Source organism: Notamacropus eugenii, chromosome 1 (genome assembly GCF_028372415.1).
Source record: "Notamacropus eugenii isolate mMacEug1 chromosome 1, mMacEug1.pri_v2, whole genome shotgun sequence".
Taxonomy (NCBI): Eukaryota; Metazoa; Chordata; class Mammalia; order Diprotodontia; family Macropodidae; genus Notamacropus; species Notamacropus eugenii.
The window spans coordinates 756,138,438-756,161,907 of NC_092872.1; the positions used below are offsets into that span (position 1 = coordinate 756,138,438).

Here is a 23,470-nt window from a genome sequence, read left to right on the forward strand (position 1 = left end):
GGTTTTTTTCCCGTTCTCTCTGCCACAGACAATATTTATGCAAATAGGGCACCAAGAGTCAAAATCCAAGATAAGACACAATAGTAAGCCAGATGGACAACTAGCCACTATCACTGACTTTGAATGAGCTGAATCACACTAGAGCAAATGAACCGGCAGCTGGGTTGTGCTAAGATTCTCCACAGGATCCTATAAAAGTCTTGCAAAGTCAGGGAGGTGCTGCAAGGAGAGAAATGCCTTTATCTTGGTCTTCAAGAAATGAGTAGAGAACAAAGTCATCCCGTTACGGGCCTTTGAGTTTGGCTGCTGGAAACATTTTAGCTTTATTAGTAAAGGCCCAACTAGAATACAGACAGAGAAGAAAATATTAATTAAACATGATTTTAATTGATCGATCTATATTAATTGATCACCAAACATTTGTTATGTGTTTACTGTGTGTCAGGCCCTGCAAATGAAGTGGGAGTAATACAAAGAGAAGCCAAAACAGGCCTTGTCCTCAGTGAGCTCACATTCTAATGGTAGGGAAAACACACAAACATATATGTACATTCAAGATATGTGGAAGCAGATGGCAGATAATCTGACAAGAAAAGCCAGGGCAGGGCAGAGATGGGGAAAGGTCTCTTTCCAAGGGTCCCATTGGAGCTGGGCCTGTCAGTTCTTGCCAGATTCATTTCATTTCATTTTCTTTTTTTGTTGGGGTTATTAAACTGGAAGATGCTTGTAGTATATGACATACCTAGAAGTGAGTGAAGTATTTGACAAAATCTCTCAGGCTCTGGGTTATAGTACAATTAAGTGAATTCAGATACACTTAAATGCTTGGGCCCAGAGTTTAATTATTGATGGTTCAATGTGAACTTGGAAGGAGGTTCCCTGTGGTGAAGAAGCTTGGAGATCTCTTCTTGCCTCCAAATACTTGAAGGGCTATTGTGTAGAAAAGAGATTCAACTTATTCTGTTCATCCCATAGGGCAGAACTTTGGGCTAAAGGAAAGAAAGAAGAATTTTTTATTAGGAAAATTAGGCAGCAAATAGAACTCTTCACAAATGGAAAAGGCTAGCTGGGGAGGGAGTAGCCTCTCCTTCAATTAATTGAGGACCTTCATCTCCATGCCTTTGAACAGGCTGACCCCAACCCCCCTGCCAGGATTCTGTTCCTCCCCATTCTGTTCCTCTACTTAGAATTCTAATTCTTCCCAGTTCTAAGTGGCCTCTCTCTCCATTAAGTAAGTCTTTGAGCAAGAGGCTAGATGACCCCTTGGGTGCTATAAAGAGAATTCTTACTCAGCTAGACCTTGGAAGAAATGCCTCGAAGGGACCTTTTACTTCTGAGAGTCTGTGATACAGAGTAGGAAACTGAGGTTCAGGAAAGGGAGTTGGCCATATTTATACAGTAAGTTAGAGGTAGAGCCAGGACTAGAAACCAGGTTTCCTTCCTCACAGACTGGTGACCATGGCAATAATTATTGTCAGTGTCCTCCTCCTCGCCCGAAGCAACAATAAAGCTTCATGTTCCCTAACGTTAACAATTCAAAAAACCTAAACTTTAGACACTCAGTAACACTTTGTGGGAACTATAAATATGTGTGTGTATATATATATATATGATTTATTTAGGTCAAATCTAAATTCCATTAAAAGTTAACGTCACATAAAAGGAGGTTTTTCTCAAGTTAGAAATGTTGCGTTCCCTCCTTTTCTTAATGCAGACAACAGGTAGCTTGGTGTGGATCAAGGAGCGCTCTCTTGCCAGATACCTTGTTATGTCACCTTGGCCAAACCATTTTCCCCTCTCTGAACCTCAGTTTCCTTGCCTGCATAATTGGGGTGATAATCCTTGCATGATCTCCTGGGTAGGGTTAGTATGAGGACCAAATGTGAGAATATAGGATTTGGGAAAATTCTTTGGAACTGTAAAGGGATACTGACAATCCCAGTATCTCTATTAATTTTCAGATGCTGGGATACTTCTGAAGACTGTGATTCCATAAGCAGTACATGAGTTTGCTCCTCTCAAACTCGCCTCAGTAGTTGTTCTCTGTGTCTTTCTAAGAACCAAAAGATCGATCTTTTGCCACCATTCTGGAGACAAGCCTCTTGGCGCATCATTGGGCTGGCCCTTAGAAACAGGCACATGATGTGTCATTGGGCTCATGGTTGGAGCCCTTGCAGCCCTTGGAATCTGCCAGAGCTGCCAATCCACTGGCACCACCATCGTATCACAGTGAGATAACATGAAGCATCTAATGAAGTTCACTAGGTCAGGTCCTAATTCTTTCTCACCTGGACTCTGATTGATTTCTTTATCCTGGATCTTTCTCCTCTCAAGTCCAACCTCCACACAATTGCCAGTGTCATTCCAAACTCATAACTACCTTACTCAAGATGTTCCACTAACTCCCAAAACACTAATTTAAAGTTCTTTACAATCTAACTACAATCTCTTTGCCCAGACCAAATACTAGAGTCCACAATGAATTCTACCTTCCAAAAGACTTAGCTATTCACTGTACCCTGTACAGGATAGTTGACCTTCATCTCCATGCCTTTGGACAGGCTGACCTCACCCCCATCCCCCAGACTTCTCTTCCTCTTCACCTCTGCTTCTTAGAATTCCCTGCTCCCTTCAGGGTTCATTTCCAATGAAATCCTCTATAGGAAAGCCCCCCTGGTTCTCCCAGGAGTTGGTTCTCCAACCCCTGTCATGCAGTTGTCTTGTCCAGCTTTCCATTGACTCGTTTGTACACATATCCCTCCCAGAAGATTTAGAAGTTCCTCGAAGGTAAGGACTGTTTAATAGTTATCTTTAGTTCTGAGGAACCCAGCAGAGTGTCTCTACTTGATAAATGCTTATGGAAATGAATTAAGAGTTTGCATAATATTTTGTATTCTTTCTCTAAAGTGTTTCTTCCACATGCCCTTTCAGTGGAGGAAGAGCCTAGCAGTAGATAGAGCACTGGTCCCGGAGCCAGGAAGTTCAGTCATTTTCAATCACGCCCAACTCTTCATAACTCCATTTGGAATTTTCTTGGCAAAGATACTGAATTGGCTTGCTATTGTCTTCTGTAGCCCATTTTACAGGTGAGGAAACTGAGGCAAACAGCATTAAGTCATTTGCCCAGGATCAGCTAGTTTCTGAGGCCAGATATGAACCCAGGAAGATGGTCTTCCTAACTCCAGGCTCTATCCACTGTCCATCTAGCTGTCCCAAGATGTCAGGAAGACCTTATTTCAAATTTGGCCTCAGGCATTTTCAACTTGTGTGACCCTGAACAAGTGACTTGGCCTCTGTTTGCCTCAGTTTCATTATCTATAAAATGGGGATAATAATAGCACCTAGCTATAACAATAGCAAGGTTGTCATGAGAATCAAATGGAATATTTGTAAAGCACTTTGCAAACCTTTCGGTGCTATACGATCTCCAGCTATTATTATCAGCCAAGCCAACAGTGTTTCCATGTTAGACTTTCCACAGCACAATCGTCTCTTTGATAGTCATGTATGAAGTACAATAATGGATTCTTTAATCAAGAGGAGAAAGCCTACTTTTATTTTTCCCAATAGGGATGTTATTCTACCACCTTTAAAGCACCCAAAGCTGAGCTTGCACCAGCCTGAGCTCTCTTTGAGTTTTTGCATGTTTGTTTCATCACCCCCCATCAGCTCCCCACTGCAAAGCTGCTTTTCCAGGACCCAAGAGGAGGATCCCATTCAGCTCGTGTCTCTACTGCTTCAAACAGCCTGTCACTCACCATGCAGACCTTTAACAAAGATCTGCAATGCGGTGGAAGTCATCACCCTCAGCCAAGAATTCCGTGATCATCTTGTAACATGCAGGGCAACTGCCTTCCCACTCAGCTCTCAGATTACTATTTAATCCAGGCCAATGAGTAATCACATGTATCTGTAACAAAAAGACAATTTTCAAAGGCAATATTTAATAATCTATGCATCCCTGCAGAGATATCACCAAGAACACTTTTAAATGCATTATAGAATCTATGTTTCATAAAATCTGAATCTTTAAATCTCAGAGCTGAGAGGGAGCACAGAACCTACCCCATAGAAGGTTGATTGGTTGGTTGAACATCAGATCGTTAGCTTAGAGCTGGAAGTGACTTCAGATGTATCAATTCCAACACTTTCATTTTACAGGTGAGGAAACTGAGTCACAGAGAGGTTAAGTAACTTGTCCATAGCCATGTAAGCTGCAGAGGTAGGTATTCTCGACAAAGTCCAGTAGCCTATGCACTCTGCCATGCTGACTTTTAGACCATAGAACATAGATCTGAGTGTGGGATGGGGCAGGCAGATCTGAAAATGTAGGAAATCAATGGTGGAATGTACCATGAAACTGAGAAAATATTTCAGAATTTGGTCAAATGAATGAATGACATGAATTATCTGAGCTGGGGTGACTTTTAAATATTATATAGGATGCATGCTCGTTGCCATGTATCACTGACCATTGTCACCCTGGCCAGGGTTAATAGTCTGAAGTCATCTCTGCAGCAGACAGGATAGATGTTTATGGGATAGACGAGAAAGCTACACTACAGAACCATGACCGTGAGTGAGAAAATAATGGAACAAAATTTAAAGCATTGCTTTTCATCTGAGAGTCACCTGACCAAAGAGGACAGCAGAAGCAGAAAGGAGAGAATTCAGTTGGGGTCTACATAAGTAAACTCACAAACAAGTGACTTGAGATGACTAGGAAATGTTTATATAAGCTGTTACCAGAAAAGCTTCAGTGCAGATGGGAACATGATGCTGTCAACAGGAAGGTAGTGAGGCAAAAGCCTCACCAAGTATTTACTATGTGCCAGGTACTTGGTTATGAAAACTTGGGAACAAGGCTGCCCAGATCAAATGATATGTAGTAAAGTCAAATTATGAGCCTTGTTTTCTTGCCTCTACACCAAGCATCTATTAACTGCAACACGTTTCTGCACTTTTCTCCTATCTCTCACTAACCCCTTTTACCCCTCTCATTTCTTGCTGCTGTTTCCCTCAGGTGTGTCTTTAATCCATCATAGCCCTCTTTCCATTGTATCTTCTTTGTCCCCCATACTGGCCATCCTATTTCCTCCTGCCTCCTTGCTTTCCCTCCATCCTTGGAATGTCTCCTGCCTCCACTTTGACCATCCTTAGGTTCTTCAGATCTCTTCCAGGTATCCCATCCAATAGGAAACTTTTCTGTTTGGGCTCTTAGTGCCCTTTGCTTTCCCATTACATTGTATAAACTTGACCTGTTTCCATATTGAGTCCTGGAGCAAAAGTAAATTTCTTGAGTGGAGACACTCTTTGTATTATTGTATGTGTATCACTAGTACATAGCGCAGTGGTTTCCATGTAGTAGGAACTTAATAAAAGCTTACTGAAGTGAAAGAAACAAAACTGAACTTGTACTAATCTTGTGTTCCAGAAGAGCATTGATTTAGCATAGGGATTCTGGGTATTTGCTATTATCTCTCTTGATGCTGAAAGAAGTAGTTTTGTTAGAACGTGGGATCCATGTGATCAGATAGGAAAAGGAACTTACCCTAGGTCACACAGTGTCTAGATTGAGACTAGAAACCAACACTTCTGACTCTCACTCCAGAGCTCTTTCTGTGATAGCGTAAGTCATGCTCATGTTAACTTGGAGAAACTAGCTGGGAAATATGCAGAACCACTCTTCTTGCAGTCTCCATTCCTACTGAATCACTTTGACTCTGCTACACATCAGAATGCCCAGACTAAAGAAATATAAATCATTTGCAGAGACAAATAATGAATCCATTTTTTTTGATTCATGAATTGGAAGAATGAAATTTGGTTTAGTCCAATGCACCTACATGTTTTAAACATTTTAATAGGGACACAAGATTCAGGTCCTAGCATATAAGCACTTGCCAGTGGTTACATGGCAGAATTACTGTAGACTATGGAATTTGAATCCACTTAAAAACTGAATGTTATTACTAAAGCTAGGGAGAAAATGTAGTGTGGTGGAAACAGCTTTAGCCTTATGATCAAAGATCCTGGGACTAAATCCTAGCTTTGCATATCGCTGTGTCTATAACCTTAGGCAAGTCATTAAGCCCTATAGATCTCACTTTTCTCGCATGTGACATGAGGGGGCTACTCAGGATAACTCAGAGGGCCCTTCCAGCTGCAAATCTGTGATCTTATGATCTCTAAACAGTCTTCTAGTTGTAGATCCTATGATCTTACATTCGGGAGAAACATCAGCAAACACTAAAAAAAAAAGTATTAGCAAATTCAGAGTCCTGCATGTAATTCTGTTGTTAAGGATCATCATTTATTGGTGCAAGTAAGAATTGACCACTAATGAGTATTGCCATTGGATCCAAATATCTAATACTCAAATTTAGCATCTAATACCAGAAGTAATAGAAAGTAACTAGTAGCTGTTTGTGGTGCTGAACATTCAGAAAGCTGCATTGGTCTCTACCATCAGGCAAAGATATATGTCTGGGGCAAGAAGGAGGAAACAACCTGAAAAAAAATCAACTTTTCCCATAGTGAAGCAGTAATAAGCCACATCCCTCACTCTCATCCATGTAGCAGACCCACTTGACCTTACCTAAAAAGCCCAGCAGGTTTATCCTCATCTATGCTGGTTATCTTAACACTGATTGGTCTTTGGATGATGTACCAATGGAAGTGAGTAAGCTCTCGTGTTTTTCATTTGTGTCCTCATCACTGGAGCCCTATTGGTTCAGGGGAGGTATTTCTCACTATTGTGCCCCTGGGAGGACAGACTTCCCTTTTGGGACCAAACTATTTTTTGTGTACTTGTGAAGGGCTAAAGCATTTGGAGATTAGGCCTGAATTATTCAAATATGGGTTGGACTGATGGCTTCTAAGGGAAAGATAGAATCAGAAGCAAAGGGTCCTAAGACTCCTCTCAGTGAAACTGAAGCACTTTTTATCTCCATGATAGCAAGATTTTTTTCTACAAACTGAGAAGTTGTCTGTTCACAGATGCCAAAGGGCATGCCAACAGAACTTGGAATCAGGCTGGAGCTTTTCCACAACTCCTAAACTGCACTTCCTGAGATAAAAATCAGGACAGGCTTTTCTATCACCAGGTGCCTTTGGGTAGCTATGAGATCATATTCTTTATAGGTCACCATGAAATTTCCTTGAACCTTGTGAAGTCCCAGGAGTTTCTAGGCTCCTGTCAAATACTTGCTCATCCACCAAACTCACATATATCAGAACAGGTATCAGTTATCTCCTCAGCCAAGCTTCCTGCTTTGGTTATTTTAAAATCAGCAAACCAACAAGGATTGATTAAACACAGACTGCATGTCTAGCCTTGTATTTGATCCTCAGGAAGATACGAAGATGAATGAGATATAGCTCCCACACTGTCTAGTTGAGGAGACAAGACAAACATAAGAAAACTTAACCAATATAACATCAAATTATGACAGGCCAGAATGTGGAGGGATGCATGATAAATTCTGGAAGTTCAAAGGAGGACAAAGTCAACCACATCAACATCTATCCAGATTTCCAAATAACTGAGAGTAACATGTACAGTCTAAATCTATCTTAATGATGTAATGTTTCCTGCATGACCTTGGGTAAATACTTTGCCTGCTCTGAACCTCAGTTTCCTCATTTGTGGAATGAAGGGGGAGGACTGGATGATCTCTGTGTGGTCCTTTTCCTCTGATAATCATTATGCTCAAATCCTCCACAGGCCCGAAGTTCCCTAATCTGTGTTGTTCTAAAGCCTCTTCCAGCCCTAAAATGAACTTATTCCTGACTCCAACTTTCATTTCTGGGCAACACATTGGAGGAAGCGCATTGTTGATTAGGGAAGTGTCTAGATGATGGTGATCTAGATGTGAAAATATTGGAGAATGGGGCCATGTGGACACCTGTTAAAGGAATTGGGGGTTAGCCTTCAGAAAGGAAGACAAGGAGGGAAAGGCCCAAAATGTTCAAGTATTTGAAGCTCTATCATGTGGAAGAGAAAGTAAACTTACTGTGCTTGACCCTAGAAGGAGAACTAGGAGCCAAGGGGAAAAGCTACAGAAAGGCCTGTTTCCATGAGATATAAGGAAAAATTTGGACAAGTAGAGTTGTTGCAATGTGTAATGGGTGGCCTCAAGGGATGATGAGATCTTCCTCACCAGAAGCCTTCAAGTAAAGGTTGGATGACCACTTCTCAAATAAGTTCCAATGGGAGAAGTCTTTTAAAATTATAGTTGGAGTAGATGACCACTGAGATCCCTTCCAACTCTGAAACTCTGTGATTCTGTGAATGATTCCATCCTTGTTAGAGCAGGTTTCAGTCATCCACCAATAGATGAAGAAATTACTTCCTTTTCAGGAATTGGGGTTAAAGTGTCCCGAAGCCCCACTATGTGAGCTTTTGAAAACTAAAATTTGGAGCACAGCAGTACTGTTCAGGCCTACCCCCGATGCCTCCCTCCCAACCTTCTCACTGTGCCACAACTGATGGCAGAAGTTGCCTTTGTCTCCTGTGTGAGAATCCCATCTCCAAGTAATGGCTCATTGGATGCCTGAAGGCAGTGTCTGAACAAAGCAACGAAGCTGCCCCCATAGCCTACACACATTCTGTGAGGCATATCTCACAGCAAGCGTATCTGGGATCTTCTATGACATCTGACATTGCTGAATTTCGAAGGTGATGATGGTATGTAGGTCAGAATATCTAAAACAGCCAGGTAGAGGTCATCAGAATCCCTCATTCCCCCCCCCCCCAAAAAATGGCAAATGATGCAATGGATTGATTCAGCTTCTCTTGTAGAGACTTGATTAGTGAAAAGAGTCTTCACCAACAGAAGTTCTGTTGAAGTCCTGGTTCTACTATTAACTAGATGCCCACAAATCACTTAATCTTTCCAAGGCTCCATTTCCACATCTATAAATATGGATGATAATGTCTCCCCTGTCTGCTTCACATATGTGATTTGAGGATCAATTGTGATGATTCATAGGCAACGTTTTTTTTTCCAAATCCCAAAGAACATTATACAGAACTGTTCAATGAGAATTTATTAAATGCCTACTATGTACCAGTCACAGTGCTAAAAATTGAGGGAACTAGGACAAAAAGTGAAGCATCCCCTACCTTCAAAGAATGTTTCAAGAACAGAAGAGGGGAAAGGAAGAGAGGGAAGAAGGAAAGAGGCAGAGAAGAGGAAGAAATTCTTTTCAAAGTGAGAAAAACAGTGGTTTGATTACTCCTAATTTTCAAGTGTCGTCAATAAAGCTGTGCGCTGTATGGAATTTCTGCGACTTTGTGTGTCTGCACACCACCTGTGCCTCAGGGAGCCCTACGTGGACCATCAGTCTCAACATAGACCCAGAAAACAGAAAACTCATAGGCATCACAGACAGAAGGCTAAGGATAAGGAGATCATGGGTTTTGGTAGAATGGCCATTTTACATACAACTCATGCCAGAGAAATGAGAAATGAATTCAGAACACTTCGAATGACTTTGTAGGACATTCCTTTCCACCCTTACTGACTCCCGTCTCCCCCTTTCATGACTTGCCTAGTGGCTGACTGAAAAATAAACCTGCTTTGAGACCCACACCTTGGCCTTGCTCCAACAGAATATGACCTTTGAAGTACATGGGTGTTTTTTTAACAGCTTGCTCTGATCATCAATGTTTTCTCAGTTCTGTTTGCATAAAACTTTCTGTGTTTCTATCTCCCATATTTTATCATTCTGGAGAGGAAACCACTGCCTGCTTTTTATTTACGCACCTTGTTTTACTTAAAGAGAGAAGGGATTTAATTTGCCAGAGAAGTTGGCAAGCTTTGGAGAGGATAAATGGGTGTAAGAAAATTCAGGCTGGGGCTCTCAAAGGGGAGGTTAAACCTCACACAGCCCCTCTAGCAGGAAGCTTCATTCAATCCCTCTGGATGATGGATGCACAAGATACAGCAGCCACCTGAGCTCCTTCAAGAAAGGTCAAGGAAGAGGGTAAAATACAATTTTAAGAGTGTTTTTAAATTCATCAAAGTCCTTTACATGTCATCTCATTTGAGGCTCACAATACGCCCTGTAAATTGGGTGTTATAGACATTACCATCTCCATTTTGCTGATGAGGAGATTCAGAGGGGTTTGGGGACTTGCCCACAGTCACACAGCTAGGAATTGCTAAAGGTAGAATTCGGACATGGAGTTTCCTAACTCTGAATCTGGCAGCACTCTATTTCTTTAAAACAGGAAAATCATAGGATCCTAGCTCTGGAACAAGAAGACACTGCAGATGCCATCAAGTCATTTTACAGATGAGGAAACTGAGATCCAGGAAGTTAATGTTTATTGAGATGATGCTTCCCTCTCTCACTGATAGTCCTGGACAAGCAGACTGGTGTAGTAGGTGACTGTCACAGGGCTGTGATTTAAAACTCTCAGGGTCCCATGACCTCTGATATAGGTGTGCTTGAGGAAATAAGGAAGATCTTCTCAAGGACTCTTCTGTTTCTGACATTGGAGACACAGGGTTATATGTCTGCCAAGCCCTCAGATGTAGTCTGTGCCTAATGTCTCAACAGTCTGTAGCACAGTCTGAAACACATGACTTTCCTGAGCCAACACAGAAGCCAACTCAAGGGAAAGGCACTCAGAGAACTGGAATCCCCAGTGTAACAGGGCTTAGCAAGGCTCGGTCACTTGGATCTGACCTGTTGATCTTGTGAAAACCCAGGGAAGAAAGAAGTAGCACAAAGAAAGGTAAACTTAGAATCCGTTGACCTGGCCTTGAATTCTGACTCTTTGCCTTAAAGTTGGATAAGCTTGGGTAAACTTCTTTTTTCTCCATCTCAATTCCTTCAAGATGCTGGTGTTAAACTCAATGATATCTAAGCTTCTTTTGGCTCAAAATCTTTAATACTGTAATGATCTCTAAGACCCCTCCCTCTAGATCCTGTGCTCCTATGATTGATGACATCATTTTATGGTCCCAATCTGAAGGGCAGGCTCAGACCAGCATCTCACAGGGGTAAATTCCCTCTGCTTTTATCTCTTACCTACCAGCTGCCTTAGAGTACGAACAAGTCTGGTGCCCTCATTAAGGCCATTGTCATGAGATGTTACCTCCCTGCTCTCACAGATCAATTGCCCTGTCTCCTTATTTGTGGGAATGCCCTTCAGAGAGGGTGGTTTGTTATTACAACTATGAAATGGAGACAAGGGGAGCAGATTAGTCACCTGAGTCAAATGGTAGCTGATCATACCCTAAATTAGTGAGTAGATTCCTGATCATTCAGGATTCTATTGGTAAGTCCAATTCTAAGCTATGACCTGACTTTAGAAAGCTATTTGCTAAGGCATAGGGTGGATGTGAGGGCTAGCAGAGAGCTGAAAGTCTAAGATTATAGAGCTAGGGTGAGAAGGTACTTTGGAAACCATTATTTTACAGGCCCCTGGATAATGTCTACACTAAGAGGACAGGATATAGATGATGATAATGATGATAATGGTGAAGAAAATGATGCAAAGGAGACTGAGTGGTCAGACAGGTAGGAGAAGATCTAGGGGAGAGAGTGGCCCTAAGAGAAGAGCATATACAGGAGGAGAAGGTGTCAATAGTAACAAAAGCTTTGGCAAGGTCAAGAAAGATGACAAGACTGAGAAAGGCATTGGATTTGGCAGTGGTGAAGTCATTGATAATCTTGGATTTTGGAGCTGGAAAGGACTTTAAAGCAAATCTAACTTGAAATCTAGCCACTCATTTTCCATATAAGGAGCTCAGTGAGGTAAAGTAATTTTACAAAGATCTCCTAGTAGCAGGCCCAGGCCTGGAAGCTCAGCTCCTCTCACTCCCAAACCAGGGATTTTTCAACTACTTCCCCTCCCACCCTTGTTCCCATTTCTAACAGTGAAAACTCCTGGGAGACTCTAAGTTCTTTTAGATGTCAGACGATATGTGAAGAATAAATACTTGAAGGATGAAAGCCACTAAAAAAGAAGAGGGCTGCCCATCATCCAGTTGGAGACAACACATTTTCTGACTCTTCTAGAAATATGACAAGCTGTCTGATGTCTCTTCTCCCGCCCACACAGAACGAAGAATGCTCAGCATGGATACTTTCAACCCCATTAACAAGCTAAGGGCAGGATTTTCACACTGGGATAAAAGCAGTCTCCCATTGGACAGCTTAGTATATTTTTCTCAAAAAGAATCTATAATTGATAACAGGCAGAATATAAATTGAAATACACTACCAAATTCATTCCCTCCCCTCAAACTACTCCCTGGTTTGATCTGGGCACTAAGAAACTCCAGCTCACAGTAACATGGTGCACTGGGGGGAAATTGTTGGATTTGACATGGAAGGGCATGGCTTCAAATACTGACATTACAAATTACTGGCTGAGTGGTCTTAGATGAGTCATTTTTAATTCTACCTCTTCATCATGGTACTTCAATGAAAAGGGCACTGGTCTGGAGTCCAAGATTCCTCATTCAAATTTCTCTGATGATGATTACTTCCAGCATGACCTTGGGCAGGTCATTTAATGTCTATGCATTTCCTTCCCTGTCACATTAGGGGGTTGGGCTCACAGGCCTCTGAGGTTCCTTTCAACTCTAAATCTGTGATCTGGGAATCCCAAGAGTGCCTCTTGTATTCATTCCCTTTTCTCCACTTGTGTGGCCACCATGCCATCTCTCATTGTTGCTATTTTAATAGCATTGGTATTTCTGCTTTCCATCTCCCTCTCTGAGTCATCCTCTATATAATTCTCAATGAAATCTGCCCAAAGTACAGACCAAAAACCAATCAGGAGCTTCCTATTGCTTCTAGGATAAAATCTATGCCCCTCAGTCTTCATCCCAAGCCCTTTCCAAGTGATCTTGCCAACTTTATCTCACATGACTCCCCTGAAGGAATTGTATTTTCCAGCTAAACTCAATAACACTTCTGAGATCCTGGAATTCTATTTCCCAGCTTAATACATTTACTCAAACTGTAAGCCATCCCTGGCATGCTCTCCCATTCCATTTCTATGTCACAGACTCCTGATCTAAGACTCAGGTCAGGCATCTCCTTCCCTGAGCACAGACTGCAATAATTAAAGACCCACTTAACTGCCAGTCGGCCATCTTCTTGGCAAGAGATTTTTGAAATTCACTCTATTTTTTTCAGTTGAAGTTGATTGGGCTCCCTTCATCAGAGACTTTCAAAAAGAAGCTGTACAACCATTTTTTAGGAATGTTATCATGGAGAATCCTTTGGAGCATAGGTTGGGCTATTTGGCAGCTGAGCTCCCTTCCAACTCTTAAATTTGGGGATTCCATATTTAGGTTGATCTTGTGGAGGGGAGTTCTGAAGTGTTTAAGAATTTAATGCAATTAAGACCTTATATTTGTCATTGGGAACATCTGGAAACTCTTGCCATTGATAATTAGGGATCCATATTGAAAAAACACTTCATTTGGAGTCATAGGAGCTGGCTAAGATCCCAGCTTTGCTAGTCAATATTTCTATGACCTTGAATGAGTGCCTTCCTTTCTCTGGTCCACAGTGTCTTCCTCTACAATGGGGATAATGATATGCCTCCTCTGAAAGTGTAGCAATTGTTGTGAAGTGTTGGATCAATGTGTCATCCCACTTGCACATTTCCAAAGACTTTGTACATGACATCAATGAATTCCTTAGGCTTGATGACTTGCCTTTGGATAAAACATATGGCTTATTTTCAATACAAATGGATCATCTTTTTGGTCACATTTTTGGTGGAACAATATGCAATTTTGACCATTTGCATGGGAGATGCATTGTTCGAGGGCAACCTTTTTCAAAGTCAGAATTTTGTCCTCCAGTGTCCAACTGATGTTCAATAAGCAGCAGATAAAGTGTGATCTGATTGCTATGCCTTGAAGCCACTAGTTAAGGTATGAGGACATGACCTGCTCTAGAATAGCCAGTTTTGGTCTCATACTTTCAAGAACAATGACCTCTATGCCACCTCTGCTACACATTTTCTCATCTTCTTAAATAGAACCTAATTCCACCTCTCCCTGATAAGGGTCTAAAAGAGGGCTCCCATAATTCCATTGGATAGAACCTGAAAGAATCTTTGGGGAAGGAGAAGTGCCCATGTTGTGTCTAATCCTCCTGCTCTCCCTTTCCTCACCTCAAATACAGGCTGGCATTAACTCAGTGCAGATTTGGGATTTAATTTCCTGTCCTCATGTTGTCTCCCCACCCCAGATGAATTGTTTGGGTTTGATCTTGTCTCTGTGTCCTCAGCACCTAGTACAGTGCCTGGCACATACTAATTGCTTGTCTGATTGCCTGCTTACTTGATTAATTGCTTGATTACACCAGCCAAAATGAGAAAACCAAAAAATGCTTGCCTTCATGGTCACCCCCATCTGTGTGACAGACCAACAGACACACAAGTCCCTATTGAGGCAAACCATAGCTTTGCTGAAGCATCTAGGGCAGACTGCCTGGGAAAAGCACATCTTGGATTCTGAACATGGCCCTTTTGGTTGTCATGGGCACAGACCACTGGACAAATGTGAAGCTGCCCACTTTCAAGGAGGGATAAGGCTGTAATACAGGCTGAATGACAATGGAATGCAACCTTCAGCTTGAGGAAAGTAATAAGGAAGGAAAAGTCCTCCACTGAACTTCTCAGCATGAGGGGGCCTGGACTCAAAAATTATGGAGATGCTATGCTGTGCTCCACATCATCACCTGTCTTTCACTCTGTGTTTCACTGTCTGTTCATTATGGAAGGGCACAAACAATTTTGCATCTAATCTGTATCTCATAAAATCTCCCCAACCTGGGGGTGGACCCAAGATAGTAGAGTTAGAGCAATGACTCACCTAAGCTCTTAGACAAAGTCCTTCAGATACCTCTAAAAAGAAAATCTGACCAACTTTTGGAGGTGCAGAATCCAGTAGGAGACAGACTGTAGCAAATTCAAAGCCAGGACAGACTGGAAGGTCCACGGGAAGGATCTGTTCCATGGGGTTGAGCATTGGAGTGGGAGGGCTCTGGGAAACCTGAGACAGCAGCCGGGAGAACCAGCTGAGCTGCAGCCCAGTGTGAAAGACCGGTGGAGCCGAGTGAGTGACTGCCGCTGAGCAGCAGATATCAGCTGTAGCAGCTCCTGAGACTTTCAGCCCGCAGACTAAACATCTATAAGTCTCCTACTCGAACTTCCAGGAGCCAGGATGGTGGAGTGATCAGTAAATGCTCTCTCCTCCCCCCTTGATGACCTTGAAAGAACCATAAAATATTTCCCCAGAAAAATCCTGGATCAACAGGAATAGCAGAGGGGGAAAATAGTCTCATAGCACCTGAGGCTAGGAAAATAGCGAAGGGGGATTCCTCCTACTGTGGCAGAGGCAAACTGGAAGGAAAGGGGCCCCAGGGCAGAAGAAACTTACACTAGGACCCAGGCAAGCCTCAGCACCAGGAGAAGAGCCCCAGGAGGGGTGGAAACTAGCAGTAGGATCTAGGCATGCCAGGAGAAACAGGAAGACAATAGGGCAGCTGTGATCATCATCCCCTGAGCTTGCCTTTGCCTCAGTTCATCTGAGGAGATCTCCCGTGACCAGACCACCCCTCCCCCACACTTAACAAGCTAATCCCAAGGCTGATCTAGGAAACACACACACACACACACACACACACACACACAACCTGCTCTTAGCTTTTTCACACAAGTCAGCTCAACACCAAGTTCTGCAGCTTCTAACTGAAAGAACCAGAAGCCACAACACACAATCACCTTCATGAACAAGAAAAACCAAAAGAAGGGCGAAAAAAACCATAGAATCTTTCAATGGGGATAAGGACCAAAACACAAATACCAAAGAGGTCAGTAGTGAGACTGTACTTCCATTTGAAACTTCAGACGGGTCTATGAACTGCTTGCATGCACAAACAGTTCTCCTGGAACAGCTGAAGAAGGAAGTAGAAGAAAAACTGACCAATGATTTTAAAAGTATAAAAAAAGAATTCACTGATAAGAACATCTCTTTGAAAAGGAAAATTGAACAAATGGAAAAGGAAGTACAAAAATTAACTGGAGAAAATAACTCCTTAAAAGGAAAAATTGGACAGATGGAAAAGGAGATGCAAAAGTTAACTGAAGAAAACAATTTGATAAAGATTAGAATTGGACAAGTAGAAACTAATGACTCTATGAGACAGCAAGAATCAGTCAAACAAAATCTAAAGAATGAAAAGATAGAAGAAAATGTAAAATATCTAATTGGAAAATCTCCCCAACCTTCAATGACACCACGTTGACTACCAAACACAATTTATCCTCCTTTGCCTGTTATTCAAGGCCCTGCACAGTAAGTCTCTGATTACTTTTTCCAACCAAAGCTCACATTTCCATGCCTTGAATATTCTATATTCTAGTCAAATGAAACACCATAGCATTACTCTGACATACCCCATTCCCATATCTTTGACTATGTCATTTCCTATATGAGAATGTCCTTCCATATCTGTACCCCAATCTCCAAATATATGACATTCATTTGCTCTTTGCCTCCAGTCTCTCCCCTTTCCAGTCCAAACTTCATGCACTGCCAAACAATTTTCCCAATGCAGAAATCTGACCACATCACTTCCCTACTCAATAATCTCCAATGGGTCACTGTTGCCATTAGGATTAAAGCAACAACAGATCCCCAACCGTGTCATGGTCCTCTTCAAGGACAAAAGACAAACAGTTGCTGCTGCTGCTGCCACATAGCAAAAAGAAGTGAGATAAATGGTCCTCAGAGGGTGGATGGGATAATGAGAAGCATGAAGCCCGTGTCCTATGTGGAGCAAATTGAAGAAAATGAAGCTGTTGACCCTTGGGAAGAGAAGACTTGATGGAAATGTCAAGGAGGAGAATGAAAGTTTCTTTCAAATACCAAGTCTATTCTATAGAAAGAGGAGTAGATTTCTTCTGATTGTCCTTTTAGGGAAGGACTGGGATAAACAAGATGATATTTTGGGGGAGCAGATTGAGTGCTATAGGGAAAACCTTCCTAGTGGTGGATTGTCAGAAGTTGGGTGAGCTCAGCCAACAGGGACAGAGCCAAAAAGAGGGGAACCAGTAGAACAACAGGCCTGCAAGTGAGGGCAGCAGCTGACACCAAGCCCAGGCCATTAGTCTGTACTTAAGAACCACAGTCAGCATTGAGACAAAGCCTCACCTGGTGGGTCTAAGTATGAAATGAAAGTCACTTATTTAACAAACTTGCTGTTTCTCTTGGCAACCAGCTGCAAAAACAAGCCCCTTGCTGTCAGTGGGGAAGGAGACAGAGGAGAAAACCACAGCAGTCTGGGGACATTTAATGCAGGGACAAACAGCCCTAAATACCCCAATAGTCCCTGCAGGCATCATTGTAGAACAAAGTATACACAGCTCTAATTTAATCCAATTGAAGAAAATTGGTTTTCTGGTTCCCAAGTGCTCAGTAGATTAGGACAAAAAGATTATTAATAATAACTCAGTTTATGTAACACTTTCCAAATCATTTACATTACAATACATTAGTTTGGTCAAGGAAGAAGTACAGATCATGCATTCTCTTTTATCAAATAATGAAATTGAGATTCAGAGGAGCAATGAGTTGCCCAAGATCACATATGAAGTAATCTTTCTCAGCTACACTTCCCTCATCTGCACAAAGGGCACATCTTGTATCAGTCTGTCAATGATCTCTCCATCCAGTGGTCTCATGGAACATTGTACTTTTCATGGACATATCCTATCAACATTTTGGACCTGAATCAGGGCTTCAATTTTAACCCACTCTCCACTCTACCACACTTAATCTATAGAAGGACAGGCCTACTAAGAGTCATGGGAATGTGAGATCTCTGCAATTGGGAAGTGAGAATCTGATGTATAGGCAAGAGATACAAAATAAGTGGACATAGGTGCTCCTCACCAAACTTGCCTACCCACCTCCAATATATTTTAGAAGATCACAAGATCTGCCAGAGATAATGACCCTGAGTTACAGAGAGAAGTGACATTATGTTCTGCTCAAGAAGATGGGAAAATATGTAATACATTTTAGAAATTATATTGCTCCTCAACTCATCCTCATATTGAGGTCACTGGGGTCTCTAGACAAACCCAGATTGATCTTAGTACAGCACTGAGCCTGCACAGCTCTAGATAAAGTCATTGAGGATGGGCCCTATCTAGTCTTCCTCTGTCATGTTGAACTTCAACTCCCCACCCATGATGCTCATGGTTATCCTTCCCCTCTTCACTTCCCCCCAAACCACTAAGCTACCAGACCCTTGGCCTCTGTTGTTGAATACATTCACCATAATGTCATTGCTATGTGTCAGAATAGGGAGGAATATGCTCAGTCCAAGTTCTGGCAGATTTCTCTGTTGTCCTGGTAACAGACTGTACCACACTTAGGATCATTGGGCCGTAGTAGAACTGAAAGAGACCTTGGAGGCCAGTTAGTCCAAATCTCTCATTAGACTGTGAGTTCCTTAGAGTCAGCAACTGCTTTCTCTTTACTCTAAATCTGCCCAACTCTTATCTCAGTGCAGTACTCAGAACAGTAAGTACTTAAAAATTGCTTACTAACTTTACACAAGAGGAAGCACATGGCTAGAGTGATTAAGTGACTTTCCCAATTCTATGCTTCTAGTAAGCATCAGTGTCTCAGTTCATCCTCGAATGGCCTGACCCATGATGACTTTCTCTTGCCGTGCTCTTCTAATGACCATCTCTTCCTTTGCTATTCACATCAGAAACATTTAATCTCATTTTTTGGTCCCAGGAAATGCCCCATGTTCCCTCTCCATCTCAATTTTCCATATCTTTGAGATAACATACTTGGAAAAATGCCATCCATTTCTCATTGTTGGAAACAAGTGAGGCCCTGTCCATAGACTGCTGAATCAGAGTTCAGGGACTTAGCGATCTTCACCAGAACTTAGCAGAAAATGATCTCTGGGTGGGTGCCTTTTGTGGCAAACCAGCCGCCACATCAGAGGAAAACCAAGAGAAGCAGTCACAACCACAACAACCTATGCAGAAAAAGAGAAGCAGAGATAACAATTCCTGTGAAGCCTAGCGCAGGGGACTCTTGTGACATTCCAATGAGATGATAGAAACCTTAAACATCTGGAGGAGTCCAAAACAGAGGGTGCAGGAACAACAACCTGCATCTTTTTAACGTTTTCAACTTGTACAAAGTGTTTTCTCCCCAACTACGTGGTAAGTAGGGGTAGTTTAAGCAGTAAAATCCCCATTAACATTAGAGAGGAGGATGCCGGGGCACAAAGAGTGATGATATGGCATAGTCAGGCAGCATTTGAGCTGGGACCTGAACCCAGGCACACTGGCTCAAAATCCAGAGCTCTATTTAGCACAGCCTGATGTTTCTCTGGAAAGAAAGAGTACACTAAGCATCATTCCCCCTTGTCCTTTTACAGTACCAGATGCTATTTATAAAATGCCTTAAGATCTATATAACACTCATAAATACTATCTCACTGGTGTTCTTATCATCTCCATTCTACAGGTAAGGAACCAGGGGCTAAAAAAGATGGGGCCACGATCAAGGATAATCCCCCTCTCTGGTCCTCACAAAAGCACAGTCACAGGATTTCAAAACTGAAAAGGACTTTTGGGGTTCTCTTGTTCAACCTAAGGCTTCCCCATTGTGATCTAGGCAGCAAGTGGTTGATGAACCTCTTCTTGGAGGCCTCTAAAAGGAGGAGCTCATTGCTTCTGGGGATGACCTGTTTCCCTCCAGGACAGTTCTGTCAGTATCTTTTCTTTCCTGCATCCTTACCTAATTTTCCTCTTCTAAACTTGTCTCCATCATTCCTGGTTCTATCCTCTGAGTCCAAACAGATTCAGTCTAAAGTATCCTTCCCCACAACCACCCTTCAAACACTTAAAAACAACCATCACATCTCCTTAGTCTTCTCTTCTCCAAGCTAAATAGCCTTAGTCCCTTCAAGTCGCCCTCATAAGGCATGGTTGTTCACTATTTTCTGGTCTTTCTCTGGCTTCTCTCCAGCTCATCAATGTCCTTATTACACAATGGGACTCAAAACTGAACACAACACTCTCAGTGAGGTCACACTATAACTTCTCTATTCCTTAGAGTACACCCCTCTTAATGCAGTCCAAAATTACACTAGCTTAATTGGCTGCCATATCACACTGCTGGCACACATAGTCATCAATTTCCCTGTCAACTGAGGAGGTTAAGTAGAGGAAGTCTAGAAGATCTCTCCCAGCTCTAAATTACATAAAATCAGGAATGTTTCCTCTGAAAAAAACTGCAAAGCCTTGCCAGTGGAAGATTTTGGGTGTCCTTATGTGTCTCAGTAGAATTGCAGAAAGTCACAAACATATGAAATATTAATCATAGCCACAGTGTATCCATCACAGAGGTAGCAGTGATTGGACTTATTCCAAAGAAAAAGATTGCATCTCAACTTTATTTCCTGTGAAAAATTAACATATCTGAGGGCTTGATCTATTCTGAACCTGTGTTTAATCTCCAAGAATTGACTTGTCAATTATGATTTCAGACCAAAAGTATCTTTGCAATTCAGATGAAATTAATCAGGTCATGTGAACCCACATCCTTCACGGAACCCAGCCTCTTACTCACATTGAAGAGACCAGGGCATCAGTGGCCACTCAAGCTTGCTGGCCTTCTTTAGTTGTAGTTAGGGATGAACCTTTATACCTGTCCTCCCCATCCCCTCTCTATCACCCACACACACTTCCATTAGGAGTTTGGATACAGGCATGAGAAATCAACACTTGATCAGGTAGAGCTGATGGGACAGGGATTGATTGCAATTTAGTGGAGATGTTTAGGATGGCAGGAAAAATGACAGTCGCTGGGATATGACCAAGATCAGTGAGTGAATAGTCATCTTTGGCTCATAGATCCCAGTGAGAGTGCAGATAGAACAAGTTGAAGCTCTTCAATATGCTAGTTCATAAAATTCTTGAAGATAGGTATCATGCCACTCATTGAATCTTCTCTTTTAAAAGGCTAAGGACCTCCAGTGCCTTCAAATGATTGTCATTGAGTGGGGTCCCTAAAGCCCTGAGAATTCTGGTCTCCTTCTTCTACACTGTCTTGAGTTTAGCCACACTGTGTCACCTACAAGTAAATATGATATGTGAGACAAGGTTTGAGCAGGATAAAGCAGAGTAAGACTATGTTACCTCCTCTGTTCGGTCACTGCTTCTCCTAGGGGAGCCCCAAACCACACTTGCCCTTTTAACTCTTGAGTTACACTGCTGACAAATACTGAGCAATGAGTGACAATTGCCATGGGACAATTTATGTTGGATGTCAGGAAAACCTTCCCCAAAATGAGATCTGTTCCAAAGTAGAACAGGCTGCTTGGAGATGTAGCATGTTCCTCCTCAATGGAGGTCTTGTCTTCAGGGTGAGACTGGATGGCCACTCATCTGGTATGTTGGGAAGGGGATTCTCATTTCAGATATAGGTGCCACTGAGGTCCTTTCCAACTCTGACTTTCTGATCCCAGTATGACTCACTCCTCAGTCCCTTCCAGCTCCAACCTTCTGTGGTTCTGTGAAGTGGCCAAACAAAGCACTAGTTAAGCAATAGAATCACTCAGAGAATCAATCCTCCTTAGACAAGTCAGATTAAATAAAGCTGAAGGGGTAGAATCAATTGGTTAAATAATAGGAATAGTAATGGAAAAAGGAAAGCTAGGAAAGGGAAAAAGAAAATTGGGCTAAACAGCTACAGATTCTTTTTCCCCTTCTGTTTTTCATCAATCTATTGACTTTTCATTTTCATCCTTCAATGCCTTCATGATGACGCACCTGTACTGAGCTCCCACTCACACGCCCACTTCTACCCCACATAGGTTTTGACTCTATCGATCCTGAGGTTTGACAAGGTCAGGTTTTACACCGCCTCTCACCAGCCTCCTTTGGAAAATTTGGCACTCAAGTGTATATCTAATGGACAGTGCGCTTGTTTTCCATATCTCAGTGGAACACAAGTTCTGCCAGATTCTGTCACACTGGGAAGAGTTTGAAAATGAACCAACCATAGACCAAGACCTAGCCTCTAGCAAAGTCTAGACGAACTTGCCACTGAGATGATGGTCATTAAGTAATGGATCATTTGGTGATGTCAAATAGAATTCAATCAATTAACAATCCTATATTAAGCATTTACTAGGTGGCGGGCTCTGTGCTGGTCAATGGAGCTGAAAATTAAAAAGTTAGTTTCTGATTTCAAGAAGCTTACAGTCTAATAGAGGGATACAACATGTATGGAGAATTGGGGTCAAGGGGAGGGAGCCTCTGATAGGAAGTCACAAGCACTGTGAGAAAAATTTTAAGGCAAGCAGATTACCAAGGCAATCTAGCAACAACAGAGGTTGGGGTGGGAAGAGGAGATGGAAATGCAATCGGGGAAGGTGGCAGTGTGCACAAGCTAAGTAGTCTCTGGTATTCTGGCAGATGGATGAATGGTACACAAAGCATGGCCTGGGAGTCACTAAACACAATAGGTTAAAGTCAATTTCACCTTAGTCATTCACCAATCTCTAGAGTTAAGTGCCAGTCCCAATTCAATTCAACAAACACATGTACCTATGCATATGTTCCAGACACTGTGTTGGGCATTGGGGATATACAGACAAAAATGGAATCAGTCCCTCCCCTCAAAGGGCTTCCACTGTTTCTAAGGGAAATTAAAAGTAGTTAAAAAGCTTTGATTGATCTGTAATCTCAGTGATGTGGGTACTTCCCTCAATACTGCAGAGAGTAACCAAACTGTCCCCAGAGGGACCACTCAACATACTGGGGACTTTCTTTTAGATCTTTTGATGCTGCATTGCATTGCAATAATAAAGCACATAGGCTGACCATTATTCCTTGGTTCTCAATCCTTGACCAGTCTATTTTGTTTTGTAGTTGAACATGCTTCTGATGATATGCTTTGTGCCACTTCAGCACAATTCCCCATTTATAGGATTCTGTAGACTGTGCATCTACAAAGCACCACTCCATTGCCCTTTTAGTGACCCTTGACTAATTGTTCCAGGGCTGTAGAATTCTATATTCTTGGTCATCCAGTGACACTAGAAGATTATCACAGTCTGAAAGATGGATCTTTGCTTCAGGCTGATGTTTTGAGTCCTTAAAAGCCCTATACAGTTTCCTGAAGGCATTCTAGCCCTCTCTTTCTGTCTGTGCTTCAGGGTGATGGTGTTTTAGCATTGCTCAAATAACAAAATTCTGGTCCTTCTCTCATCACTGTCATGCCAAGTTGCTCCTTGACTCAGAAAGTCTGAGCAGGATTGCCCTTAGCTCTTTTTTTAAAGCAAACACAATGATTTAAAGTGGAAGGGCAGTATAGTCCATCCTCCATCTGAAGTTGGAATAATTTCTATGATGTTGTTGTCAAGTGCTCACTCAAACTCT

General features: G+C 42.1%; 1 long non-coding RNA gene across 1 annotated transcript in view; it reads right to left on the reverse strand.

Annotated features, from left to right (window-relative positions):
- Positions 1 to 416: 416 nt before the first annotated feature.
- LOC140528868 (uncharacterized) overlaps positions 417 to 23,470 on the reverse strand; it is a 32,456-nt gene continuing 9,402 nt past the window's right edge. Inside the window, exons 2-3 of the long non-coding RNA XR_011975327.1 lie at positions 3,759 to 3,910; positions 417 to 989 (exon numbers count right to left, since the gene is read on the reverse strand). This is a non-coding gene — a long non-coding RNA (uncharacterized lncRNA). The remainder of the gene's footprint in view (positions 990 to 3,758; positions 3,911 to 23,470) is intronic.